This window comes from Fulmarus glacialis, unplaced genomic scaffold, assembly GCF_000690835.1.
Source record: "Fulmarus glacialis isolate BGI_N327 unplaced genomic scaffold, ASM69083v1 scaffold28540, whole genome shotgun sequence".
NCBI lineage: Eukaryota > Metazoa > Chordata > Aves > Procellariiformes > Procellariidae > Fulmarus > Fulmarus glacialis.
The window spans coordinates 138,218-152,089 of NW_009186640.1; the positions used below are offsets into that span (position 1 = coordinate 138,218).

At 35.7% G+C, this 13,872-nt stretch overlaps 1 protein-coding gene across 1 annotated transcript in view; it reads right to left on the reverse strand.

Moving 5' to 3' along the window:
* LRRN3 (leucine rich repeat neuronal 3) overlaps positions 1-13,406 on the reverse strand; it is a 35,138-nt gene extending 21,732 nt beyond the window's left edge. Inside the window, exon 1 of the mRNA XM_009572228.1 lies at positions 13,273-13,406. The gene's annotated coding sequence lies outside the window, so the exon portion shown is untranslated. The remainder of the gene's footprint in view (positions 1-13,272) is intronic.
* Positions 13,407-13,872: the final 466 nt, after the last annotated feature.

The following is a 13,872-nucleotide window of genomic DNA, read 5'->3' on the forward strand; positions in this document are numbered from 1 at the left end:
AGGTGTGTTCATTAATGGCTAACTTCAGTTGGCTCCCTTTTTAGCATGCTAATTGTTTTGTACTACTATTGCAGGACATCTCCTCATAAATTATATAGAAGTCTACTAGAACTGTAATAAAAAGAGAGTGCAGAAAGCAACGGTCAGGTTGGACAGAGTATACATTTTTCTCCATACAACTCTTAATCTTTGTTTTTAATTTACACATAAAGCAATAAAGAAAATGAGATTGCAAAGATACATGCAAAATATATACAACTACTCTTTCTTTAATATGCCCTCTTAAAACTTTGAGAAAATACATACACATGTTGTGACACTTTTCTCTGTGGTGCTGAGAGATCCTGACAGAAGTGCACAGTATTATTCTGTTATAGGCTGCTCTGTATCTCAGAAATAAACTGAATAACATGTGGCAGTTGCTAGGGTAACCATTTTTTGCATTTTGCAGAAAAAGTCCAAGAATAAATCACATGTAAATTGGCAGTGTGGAAAGTAGTATCATATACAGTCTCATATTCTCAATTTGTTTTTTAGGGTTTTCCTCTATAGTATTTACATAACAATGAATTAGATCTGCTTCAGCTTTTACCTTGAATGTCTCCATACACTTGTATTTTGCATTGCTCAGAAAGCAATTTAAGCATTCAGCTACTAAGCTTAAACTGTTTTTTGCCCTGTCAGACTATCTATATTAGCTGTCAATAAGATATAGCTGTGTTTGCTGTAAGTGCTGATCATGTTCACTGGTTGCGATCATCAGGTCATGTAAGCAGAAATGAAATCAAATTTTAAAAGTTGTCTTGTGCACTTAAATATGACTTCCTGTAATTGGTGAAATTCCATTAAGCATCTACCTTGAATATGAGTGTCTGCAGGCGTTCAGAAAGATGAGATTTCGTTGTTCACATGAGTCCAATTTGGGGCCTGAACAGGAGTTCTTATTAAGGCAAACTTTTTTGTGCTTGTTTCGGAAAATGTTTGGTAATGAATTCTGCAAATTGTTGCGTAATGAGAAACGCATTGTTGTTATAAGAAGAAATATTTTATAAGGTATTATTAACATTTTGATTTGAATTACATACCCCAGTATGTAATACATACCCCATTTGAATACTTAACCCCAGTGAATGACAACAAGCAGACTTTGTCAGGCAAATGTAAAGATCATAGCTGAGAAATAGTCTATAATACTATGTTGGTATTATTTTGGTGAAATGCTTGGTACTTCTAAAACTTCTTTGTACTTCATACTTTTGAGTTTAGAGTATGCTTGTGTTGGAATACTGATTTAGAGAGTTGATATAATACCCGTGATTAATATCAGCAATATAATTTATGTTTTTCAGAAACATTTTTCTTAAAAAACATTATCAAATTATAGCTTTTACTGATGCTGAAGTACAGAAATGCAAACTGTCTGCACAAGATGATTTCTAATATGAGAAAAATACTTTAAAGGCTTCCTGACCCTCCTTCTAAACTTGGTACTAAGTAAATCTCATGACAATGATTTTATGCATGTTCAGAACTTAGAACTGAAAAGGCTGTCTTATGTTATCCACCAAGAACATTAGAGCAAACACTGGAATTTAATGCTGCAGCTTGTTTCTGCCCTAAGACACTCCATGGCTTCAGTGAAGTTACATATAGTGTTATAACATGGTTCTAGTCTGTCATCCTTTGCACATTGCTGTCTTTTTTCAAAGATTAGGACTAAAAATGGTGTTCATTTAATCATCTATATAAGGGTACTCTAAATTTTACGCAACTCTAATTGTCCGGTTCATGTTTCTTAAATTACTCTGGTGGAAGTAATTACTGGATGAAACTTGATATTGGAGATAACTATGAGAAACTCAGCACATACAGTAGCTCCAAACTGGCAAGATTGCTCGGCAGAATCACTCCTCATGAAACTCGTAGCAGGTTTATATCATGTAAAGAGTGAATCAGTTTAAGTATATTCACTACATGAAGTAAAATACCACTCTAGGAAGTGAAAGCCAAAGTTTAGAGCTTAATATGAAGTGGTCATTATGCTAATTCTAATTCACAATTGCTAAGGCTGTATTTTCAGGACTGTATATAAAACTGTAGTATATTCAGCTTCAGATCTGTGGAATACACTGAACACCTGGCTAAGCAGAAATACACAGGTTACAAATTAAGATGGTAATGTTTCAGGGAATTGTTCTCCTCCCCTACTAGAAAATAGTCGTTTTCTGTTATCTGAATAAATACAGTGTGTTATTTGAAAAATTTTAAACAAGATAGGAGGGCATTTAAACAATTTTTAGTATCCTGCTGGGATGTGGTCAAATTACCCTTCTCTTGTTAGGTAACGACAAAGCAAATATTGCCTCGTGACTAAATGGAATTTTAATTCCTTCATGGCTGTTAGCAGTCTAGCAGACTGTCTGCCTTCTCAGAATTTTCAACTCCATACCACTGGCTCAGAGACCAACCTCAAAACATGTAGCAAGACAGATTAGACAGTGCCTTTCACCTCTGGTAACATCTTAATTGCTCTCATCTGATGCAGTCACACTAAGACATCTGTGCAGGTCTGATGAGGACAGAGGTGCTGTAGGTCGTTACCTAAGACAATGTTGGCAAAGGAGCGAGCCCTGCTACTGAGCGGATCATAGCATCATGGGATAGTCAAATTGGAAGGGACATCAGGAAGTCTTTAGTCTAACCTCTTGCTCAAAGCAAAGTCAACTATTATGTCAGACCAGCTTATGGAAGGTAAAAGCGAGCTTTGGAGTTTCTTACTAGTTGCTATGCAGGATTTATTAATCTTGTCCTTTGATCTTCCCATTTCACATAGATCATGGTTGATTTTGGTTCATGTGGATTCAATATGTACTTTGACATGCCAAGCAAAGTTTATTTTTAAGCAGTGCTAATGCAAATTTATTTTTTATGGAATTGAACATTTTCCTGAGCCCTGAGTATTGATTACTCTTTATCGCTTCTATTAAAATATCTACATTTCAATTAATGATGGAGTAGATGACTTCCATAAAATATACTCAGACTTTTTGAAAGTTTGGCTAACCTGTACATGAGGAATTAAATAGCAGTATAGAGGATTTATACCACAACCTTTATGTGCTTACCACTGAGTAGTTGTAGATAGATAGTCTACAATCTCAACATAACCATTATTGTTTCCCTGCCATATTTATGTCAGGCATGTATGGTGTGTGTTTATATAAACCTTTTATCAATTTGTCTTTATTTTTTTGTAACGTTTTCTATGTCTTTGTGCTGTTGCTAGGGCTGATGTAATAACATATGTAATGACAACACAAGACATTGTTTTAAGAACTGATATATAAAACAAATTTGAAGCAAAGTAGAGACTAAAAAAGACTTAATCCACATTCACTTGAGGTAAATGGAAATATTTTTTGTTGCTTTCTGTGAACTTTTGGTAAACCTCAGAGACTGTCAGAGCAGTGATGAAGAATAACACTTGAAACCCAGAAAGTTTACGGGTTTTCCAACCCTTAAAAGAGCAAAAGGTATTTCGGTTTGCAACAGAAGGCCAGGACCTGTGTTGGCATAACTCCAAGTATGCCAACTCCAAGTGTATGGATCTATATACTTTATTTCAGCTGAGATGGTGACCAAAGACCCTAAACGTACTTCAGAATTTGGGCAATGTATGGGTAATTTAACATTTCAGCAATTAAATCTTTGAAATTGCATGTAATTTTACTTCTCTATTCTATTTATAGTTTATTGTTAAATGATGCCTACTGAAGGCAATATTTAAATGCCTAAAAAAGGCACCTGAATCTGGATTGCATTGAGAAGCCTCTGAAGGCAGTGGGAGCACTGGCAATCAGCAACTTTAAAATGTAAACTTTATTAGAGGAAGTTCTTTTATGTAAGTACCTAAATATAAATTGAAAAACCTTTCTCTGACTTCCACTTTCAAAACCCTTAAGGCAAATACATAGTTAAAACAGAATGCGTTCTGTTCTATTTGAATCAATACTTTTCCAATGAAATCACACATTTTTAATTGGTGAACCATATAAATAATACAATCCTTTCTAGAGCAGCTTCTAAAGCAACTGTGAACGGGATTAGTAATGGGTATAAAAGTTAGAAATTATACCAAATCATAGAAGGACATGTAGGAATAAGTACTATAACTTCCGTCTTTAAAATGGAGCCACAAAGAATCTAGCACAACTGTAATTAACACTGAAAATGTCCTTAATGTCCTTTAATGTAGACATTAAAGTTTGCCAATTTTTTAAAAATATCTTTTTTAAAAATTTAGTAAAAAATACTATATTCTCTTCATAACATCAGTGACGTCTGGGCTGGTAGCTTGAGAGCACAGGTCAAAATATGTAAATGATATGATTCTGGTTTTGGTTTGGGTTTTTTTTTTTTTTTTTTTTTTTCCCCATTTCCTTTTTATTCCCCAGTAATGATCATGAACAGAACAGAATAATTGAGACATGCTAACTACAGGTGAATGGAGCATTCTTTAAGAATAGCCAAACTCCAATGTTAGACATCTTTTTGATAGGCTGGAGAGGATGAATTTATGCAGTAAACGTGAAGATCTGAGTATCAGAGGATCACAGCATATTCTTTTCCAAGAGATAATTCATTAATGGACAAGAGAAAGGTACATGGGTCTGGAATAGAACTGGAGAAAATAGGACACAAATCATGAACAGTTTTGCAATAAATTCTAAGTTGCAAGTTAACCATTATGACTAAAGAGTAAAAAGCCAAAGTTTTATGGTAAATCCCTCCTCTGAATGTTTGGGAGAATTAAGTTAAACTCTTACTGCTACTAATGACAGGAATAAGAATACAGCTTTGATGTCCGTACTGTTTGAACAAAACTTTTTACTTTCCTCATTCATTTGTCAAGTAGCCATAGAAATACAAAATAAATGTAGTTGTTTTTTTGTTTTTGTTTGGTTGGTTGGTTGTTGTTTTTTAACTAAGTAAATTAATTATGGCAACTCTTAAAAACAAAATACACATAATCTTATTCCATTTACTCACAGATGATAAAACGTGAACACTGATGTCCTTCATGGAAAAATGTTTACTACAGACAAGTGAAATATAAATAGAAGGAAAAAGTTACAGTGAGAACCATGTGTTTCCATTTTGAAACACCATTTTAATGTCTTTGAGTTATATTTCAAGGTAAGGTGCATATTAAATGTTGAAGAGGTTTGCTTCTCTTCATCGAGACTGATGATATGCTGTTCATTGTTTTTGAATATTATTGTTTCCTCGCACAGGCAAACAGAATGCACAATAGTTGCCAAATGTTTGGTATAATTCTGTTTAATTAAACTCCATTTGACCAGAAATTGAAAACTGGGTTTGTTTCCAGTGTCTCTCAGAGTGTAGTACTTGAAACTACTAGCCAACTTTTCTAGGCAGTATGGACTGTGATTTCAAGTTTTTTTTGTAACTGGCTAGGTAGATTTCCTTTTATCGGAAATCCTGTTTTTCAGAAAGTTTTGGATCTCCATCTAGATGTTTTAGATAAAAAGGCTGTACCATAACACGTATAATAAAGAGGATTATTCTAAACAAGAAGAAAAGTTCTCGAGGAGTTATTTTTGTCTTTTACTTTGCAGCATGAGTGGAAATGAAGCAACATGATGAATTTTGTATTTCTAGTTAGAAAAATGATGAAAACACCAAAAAGCAAAGAGAAAAAGCATTTACGAATCCCTTCCACTGATGTCAACAGATGCAGGAATTTTGCCATTTACCACAAATGGAAGTAAAATTACACTGAAAGATGGCAATTCTGAGGACCGTCTGTGAAAGGTTTCTGGATTGTTCTATCTAGTATGGAAATTTTAATGGTAATAGTTTCATTTGCTTGTTTTTAGCAGATAGTTCTCTTATAATTACTTTTACACAGAACTCTGTTAAAACAATGTTAATGGGAAAGCATGAACAAACACAATTAGCAAAAAATCAAGAAGGAAAAAAAGATAACAATTTCAGTTGAGGCTCCCACAATGATTTTGATCCAGCCTGGTTTTACTGAGGTATTTGAATACATCAGAAATTATCAGCAATATACAGTATCACCAGCTTTAGAGGTACAAGAGAGGGCAATTTATGCTTTAGTATCTGTGGCTAACGAGGCAAAATTATAGATACTGTGTGAGTTGTAGTTAATCAGATTTTCTTTTGTTTATATCTTAAAGTTATTTTAATATACCCTTTGAACCTTTTTTTTTTTTTTTGTTAGCTGTAACAGAATGTGTGTTATAAAATGAAAATGTACTTGTTACAGAATGAAAACTGGTATTTGGTTTTTATTATGCTTTAAAGGCACGGAAGCATCTGTACCAGTGTGAACACAAACGCATTGGCTCCCCTGACTGCTGCTGAAATAAAGCAGTGGTGAGGGTATGGTCCAAGTGTACTAGGACTTGTTCTGAACCATGGGTTCTTGGTAGCAAGTTTAGGAATGCAAATGTCCAATTTACAGATAACACCACTGAAATGTAGAGCTAAGTTCATCTCTGCACTAATATCTAAGGGGATTGCTTTCTATCAGAGAGAGTATAGGGTTTGTATGATGTGTGTCCAAACATGCAAATTATTCTTGGGTCTGTGGAAGTGAAAAACGTAGGACTATTACTGTGCAGTTCCACAGATTCACTGGCTGTTCTTTCTGCCCAGGAAAGACAGAATTCAGGAGCTCAGCTGCTGCTCTTGGAGGGCAAAGTACTTTTCCTTATGTGTTTTTGGAGTTTAGAGTCTAACCCTAGAGTAATATGCTGAATGTCCCTTTTGTCTCTTACTGCACAATAAAAATGAAATGACAAAAAATGTGTTTGTCTGACACAATATTGATGACTGGCTAATCTATATCGAAGCAACATTCAGAAGAATATGTTACCTGAATTATACATGCTGGGTGAAATTGCTATTCAGACAAACATTTCTAGCTTTACAGATCATTATATTTGCAATTACCTCATTTGGTCTTCTCTCACCTCATAAGGATACCTCTATAAACTGGTATAATGGTCATTAATCATTCCATTTCTCTCAAGTGCTGTAGAGTTTTAGCCTTGTATTTGGGCTTACCAGCAAGTAACTGGCCAAACAAATTAAAATTAAGTAAGTAGTGAAATTACTGTATTCTGGGAGTGTCATGAAATAGCTGGTGTACAGTCTCAGCTGTCTTTTTTCAAAGTTAACATGGTGCGTCTTGTGTAAAAAGGAATATATATTCAAAAAGTTGTAATACAATGAATATATATAGGATAAACTTGCAGTGTTATGCTTAGAGGATAACTAAGTATCTCTGTGTTGTTATAAACTGGTATTAAATGGGAGTTGTGCAGATAATGTCCTTCAAGCTGCAGTGGTAATGAAGCACCACTTGACTGTAATTTTATTTTTCATACAGAAAGGCTTTTTTTATTTGTTTGGAATTTGATAAGAGAAAATATTGTACTTTATAAATTCATTGTATTGTTTCTGAAACATACTTTTGCAGTGGGGAGGGAGAAAGAATTTTTAAAGCACTGCCTGATTTCCGAATGGGACACAGGAAAAAGAGCAGTTTCATGTTGTGTAGTGGGTTTGGAGCTGTTCGCACAGGGAAGAGGTTTTTCTGGAAGGCTTAGCCCCGACGTGAGCCTTCGCTTGGAGCAGGCTTTCCTGCCTCTCTGCTCCTTCTGTGGCCTGCAACATGGAGCCAGCTGGTGTGGGGAACTCAGCAGGTAATTCTGCACTTTGGTAGAAACACTGTGAATTAGTTCACTGTTAAGTGTCATCTGCAAAAATTGCTGATGCTTGACCTCTAGACAAAGCTGCTTTCCAGAGGGGAGAGGAAGTTCAGGGACTTGAAAGAACTTGGCAACAGGAATGAGCTCGGGGTGAAGAAACAAATGTCTCTAGTCCTTCGATTTACAGCTACTGTGACACTTGCTAAAATCTTTGACAAAAGTCTCTGTTTCTGCATAAAAATAATTCCTGTCAAGAGGAACAATTTTATTAGGACTTTAGGTACAGAATAAATCACATAAATACGATATAAATAGTGACACATATATATCTCCATTTTCAGCAAAGATGTGCCACTATTGTAGGAGACATTTGTGTTTATCCTTATTCAGGGAACAAGTTAAACATTTGCACTTACTTAAGTGCCTCCCAAGTTAGGGATATATTTCTTGTGCTGTTTTGAATAAGGATGACTTTTTGTTTTAGCACCGTGATGACAAAGCTAACCAACCTGATTGTCAGCTGTGGTTTCCTCTAACCTCTCAAGACCACACTAGAAGAGCCCTGGTAATGTCTGACCATCACACTGCCTTTGTAAAGACTATTAGGAGAGTCATCTTCTTTCATCTGGGATGGTGGCTATTCTATGGTGATTTTAAAAATGTCTCAGTGCACAACTTTGCTCTTCATTGTGTGTTCTATTACCTGATGTTTATTTTGGTTTATTATTCTCTAATTTATTCAACAGGCAATTTCTGAAATTGTCTGATCCCTAGACAGAGAATTGTATAAACAATCTTTTTTTTTTTCCTTTTTTTTTTTTTTCTTTTCATACTGGTAGCTGGATGTCCAGGGAATATTTGGTACAGCTAAATTTAAGATTTTTACCTTTCTTACACCAAATGATTTAGAAACTTTAAAGTATTTCCTGGCAGAGTAGTTGTTATTTGCATGACAAGAACCCTCCAGTAAAAGACTCTTGGGGTAATACTAATAATTAGTAGATATTCTGAAAAAATATTCCCTGTAGCATTTTATTCAGCTTTGCAGTGTTTACCTCTAAATACAGATGCTTTTGCAGGAAAGGGAATTGCTAAATGATTTCTTTTGTGCCAATGTTGTCAAAAAGCATTTCCCAGTTTGACTGAGATTGTGGGAGTTGAGCGCAGAAAAGAGGCAAAAATTATTTTCTGCTCTAATTCAGAGGTCAGTAGAGTTAAGCTACCATTAAATTTGGGGCAGATATTTTAATGAATTCCAGAAATACAGCAGCTGAATAGAAATAATGGGAATACAGAGATCTTATTTCTTATTTCCTTTGAATTAGAGCACTAGTGCTTGTGGCCAAGCAGTTACAGCGAATAGGCAAGCTGAAAGACAGGGAGTTTTATTGAGATAAATCTTTTGTGAAAAAGGAATATTTCTAAATGAAGGATAATTGTTTTCAAGGATACGCTGTATAAATTTCTGTTTATGAAATTAAACTTTCCCTCCATTTTAATTTCTTTGTTTGTGCTTTGCAGAAAACCAGTAAGAAGGTTTGGGAATGCTAGGAGTGAGAGCATATCTGTAGCTTGTTCTTCCAAGCAGTTTGTAAATTAAAGCTAAGAAATAATAAAATAGAAGTAAATGAGCATGATAAATATAATCCTATTTATCAAATGATATTTCCTTTAGTTTGTATGACTAGAAGATGTCTTTAAATATTGAGAGAAGAAAACGTGCACGTTGACTATCTTTTTTTATTTCTTTGCTATTCTTTTTATTGTGGTTGATTTATTATATAGCACCATCGTCTATGTATAAAGAATAGGAAATCCTGTCAGGAGAGGGTAATTGGATCAAGCAAAATTGTGAAGGTAGTTTGTATTTGGCTCCCATGAAAATGCTCTTTCTCACCAGGTGGCACACTCAGCTACTCCACAAAGAACCCAAAGTGGAATAATCTGATTGACATCCATATTGGATATTTCTCTGGCACAGATGAGTATAGCTTCATGTGCTGTGCTAATAAAACTTTATTGTTCAGGTCAGCTGAGGATATGAATTTATTGTGGAAGCATTGATGACATCATTTATAGACTTTGTGTATAACGCTGAATATCGTAGTGTTTGTTTAAATAAAGTTTTTGGCATCAAGGATATTAAGGAAAGTTCTTTATGAACAATGTAGTTTCACAATAATGACATTTAATATTTTGTGGACTGGTCAGTTGAATAAGTAAAAGGCACAGTAATTCGTTTTTACAGTTACATTACAGTTGTAATGAGAAGTATTGATTTTTCTCTTAATACTAATGTGTTTAATGACCTTTCTAATGACATCTGTCACTACTGTTTCTTCTCAAATTCTACTGGCATTTTCCTTTCAGTAAAGTAAAGGATTTTAATTGGTTGTTGTATTGTTAGAATAAGAATTAATATTCTTTTGGAAGTAGTATGAAGGCTTGAAGACTTATTCTGTTAAAAAAAAAAAATTAAAAATTGTGGTTTAGAAGCTGTCCATTTTTTGGTCTTCAGAAAATAGTTCCTTGAGCGCTACGTGTGAAATTAGTTTTTCGTTGTCAGTTTTTGCTAGTTGATATTAAGCAGAGTTTGTGGAATTTAAAATGGAAGGTTTACTAAGATAGTTTCTGACAATGTCTCTCTCAAGAGTTTTCTCTTCCTTCAGCTTTTAATGGTACTATCTGAAGGAAGGATATATGAATTAACTAAAACGTTGATGTACCATCACTCACTAAAAACATATACCTATCAAAAAAAGGTTTAATTGTTTCTCTGTGGTGACTTTTCTTTCAGAAGAAAGATAGAGCTTGTCTTGAAAAACTCTTTGTTTTCTACTGCTTATCTTCTTCTATTGCTTTAGATGCTCTAAAATTCGGCTATTGAACACCAGCCATTTAAAGGGAGAGTGGTTGTCACCAAGCAGCAAAGCTTTTGGTTTGCTTGTAGAATCATTATCGATACAATAAAGGTTAGGGGTAAGAGTCAAAGAAAGTGGCTCCAACACTGCTGAATGGTTTGCTCTCACTTGCAAACACTTAATTTTGTCCTCTAGTGTCAAGGGACAAGTGATCACAAGTGATTTGCAGGTCATGAGTATTTTCATAAGCTGCTCATTCTTGATCAGTTAACAAAGATTATACATGATATTTTTCATCTGCATTACAGGTAGCAATGTTGCCTAGTTGATCTGGTCTAATTCTGGGGCAAAAGAGGAATACTCACCTACTTCTGGGTACTCCAAACAGGCATGCTGTGATGTCGTGCTCAAACCTACCACCCTGAAAGGCGGTGCTTCTGGTTGCCATAACAACATCAGCCAGTCATTGTCTGACACTACAACATTATTGCAGGAGCTTTGAGGGAGTATTAACCAAAATACAGTCACCATATGTTTTAACTGGTTTGCTGGTTAAGAATATCCGTGCTGTGTACTCAAATGATGCATCTACAGCATATTTTCTCTGTACACGTATGATTGGAATATCCACATTTTTCTGAAACTCTTTGGCATATCGATATAATAATTTAAAGTAGCGCATTAGAGTATATGTGGCAAAACCCAATATGCATTAGTGTAAAGTTACTCATATTTACTTAATTTTTACATTAAAAATGAGTAAGAATAACGATTCAGAAAAGCTGAGCATGTACTGTGGTATATAATAGAAAAAGTTTCATCTGAGCAGTCCTTTGCATATAGCATGAAGAGATCAGAATCATGTTTTCTCCCCTTATTGTATAGCACATTCTGCAAAAATCCAAACCAGTAGCTTGAAATTCTTGTTTTAACAACTAAAATGCACATGCAATGTGGGTGAAAACAGTATATTTAGTTGATTGAATGAGAGATTGTGGTTCACATAATGAAATAAACCAGCTTGCTTTAACTAGATTTCATAGACCATCTGAAATAGAGGAAGGAAGCTTGCCAATAGCAGGAGCTAATGCTTCAAAACCTTTCATTTTGTACTCCGAAAAGGAAACCTCTTCTTAGCTCATTCATTTTCCAGAGGGAATATCGAATGCTGTGGCATATTGTCAGAGCTGCTTTATTGTCACCATTTACAAAGGTCACCTGAATTAATTGACTTCTTACCATACATATTGTTAAGCTACCCATTTCCTGACATTTATGGAAAGGTGGCAGGCTTACAGCCATTGGCTATCTGTTGATGGTTGTTTCACAATGTTTGTTTCTCAAAACACAGTAACTTTAAAATTACAAGCAAATAATTGCATTGCTGCAAAGGAACAGATTCTTTATGATGTTCTCCAAGGTGTACAGGAGTTGAGGGGGTGGGAGGAGAAAAAGGGGTAGGAGAAATAATCTAAATACTGAGCTGTTTTTAATACAGACATAGGATTCTAAAAAGCAAACAAAAACATGCAGGAAGATTTAGGTTGTATTTTTTCACTTTGAAGCATGTATTAGATAGTTAACCTGTCTTTTTCATGGTGTAAAGTAAAATGTCTCACTGGCTTTCACAGATCCATGCCGATGGACTTTACTGAATGTGTTTTCATCTGAAAGGATACTGAGGTACTCTTATACAGCACGAAAGAAATGACATACACATGCATAAACACAAACACAGTAGGCAACAGTAGTGCTAGCATGGAATTTTATGTAGGCTAAATTGGTTAAGTAGAAAATCACTGCCTTTTTTCTAGCCCCCTGCATTTACTGCCCCCTTCATCTCCCTATGTTGGGTTCTTTTCTTTCTGAACAGCAGTGCTGGGCAAAAACTCCAACTAGACATGTGAAAACAAAGACATGGAAAGCAAGAGAAACTGTTCTGAGGCTTCCTATACTAAAACAGGCAAAGCTTTTATAGTGATGGATTTGAACAGTCTCCTTACATGAAAATATACTTTAGAGGCACCCTGCTGTGATCCTGTTAATTACCAAAGAAGATTAGAACTCTTCTGCTTAATGCGATCCTTTTTACCTAACGCGTCCGTTCCAGCTGCATCCACAATCAGGCATTCACACTGTCCCTTCTGACTGGAAAGGGGATGTTTTTAAGCGAAGTCATTTGCCACAATCCTTAAGATGTAGCCTGGCAGAAATTCAATAACTGTTTGTGATATGCTCATTCAGCCTCGCTGCTCAGTGTTTTTTAGGTCCTGACATAAACAGCATTTCCCTGAATCCTAGCACTGGAGAGAAGAAAGGAGGCTGTCCTGTATCTTGTTTTATTGGTTTCAAAACACAGAGCAACTGTGTAATTTGATTTTGCATCTGAAACATCAGGGGAAACATTTTCCCTTTATAATTTTTTATCCTTTGATGTTCTTTCAAGCTAACAAATGCACAAATCTGATACTCTTGCAAGCATATTTAGATTATCTCTGGTACAAAAAGCAAATTGCATTTGCATTTCCGTTCAGAAAGTAAAATGTGAAAATACGCTAATAAAAAAACTTTATGAAAAGAAGAAAGGGGAAAGGGTTTACACGGGAAGATAAAAGTCAGGATAAAATTGAAAATAAAGAGGAACTTACCCTATAATAAGAGTAGTTTCAGAGCTGGAGGAGTTCTTGCATCTCGGATATTTTGATTCCTTAGTTCAGGTAGCCACATACTTGTATTAAAGCCAGAGTCCGAATAGATGTGCATACATGTATGTGTGTGCGTGAGTCGGTGTGCGTGCACGTGTCTAACGGTATATAATACAAAGATGTATCTATTGATATCCTACAACATGAGAGACTTTCTGTGCTGCCAGCTGAGATCCCTTACGTTTGCCAGAGCGCTGTTGCTGCCTGGCTGGCTGAGGCTCGCAATCCAGTGGAGACGGGGTGGGGGAGAGAGAGAGAGATGCTCGCTAGCTCTTCTTATTGCTCCTTGTTTCCATGGTGGTTAGTGCTGCATCGTTCACCGGCTCGGTTGTCACACTGACATGGTGCTGCCTGCTCAGCGGTCATTAATAACTGAGCCCCTTCCACTCCCCAGAGAGGAGCCAATGCTTCGACGTGCCCAGATGCCGCGTAGTACGCGTGGCTGCGCCAGCCTGGTTGGCCGTGGGAAGCTGTCTGTTACGTGACACTGCTGCTTCGGGTACGGATACATGAAACAAGCCTTTGCACGCTTCCAGAGATCTC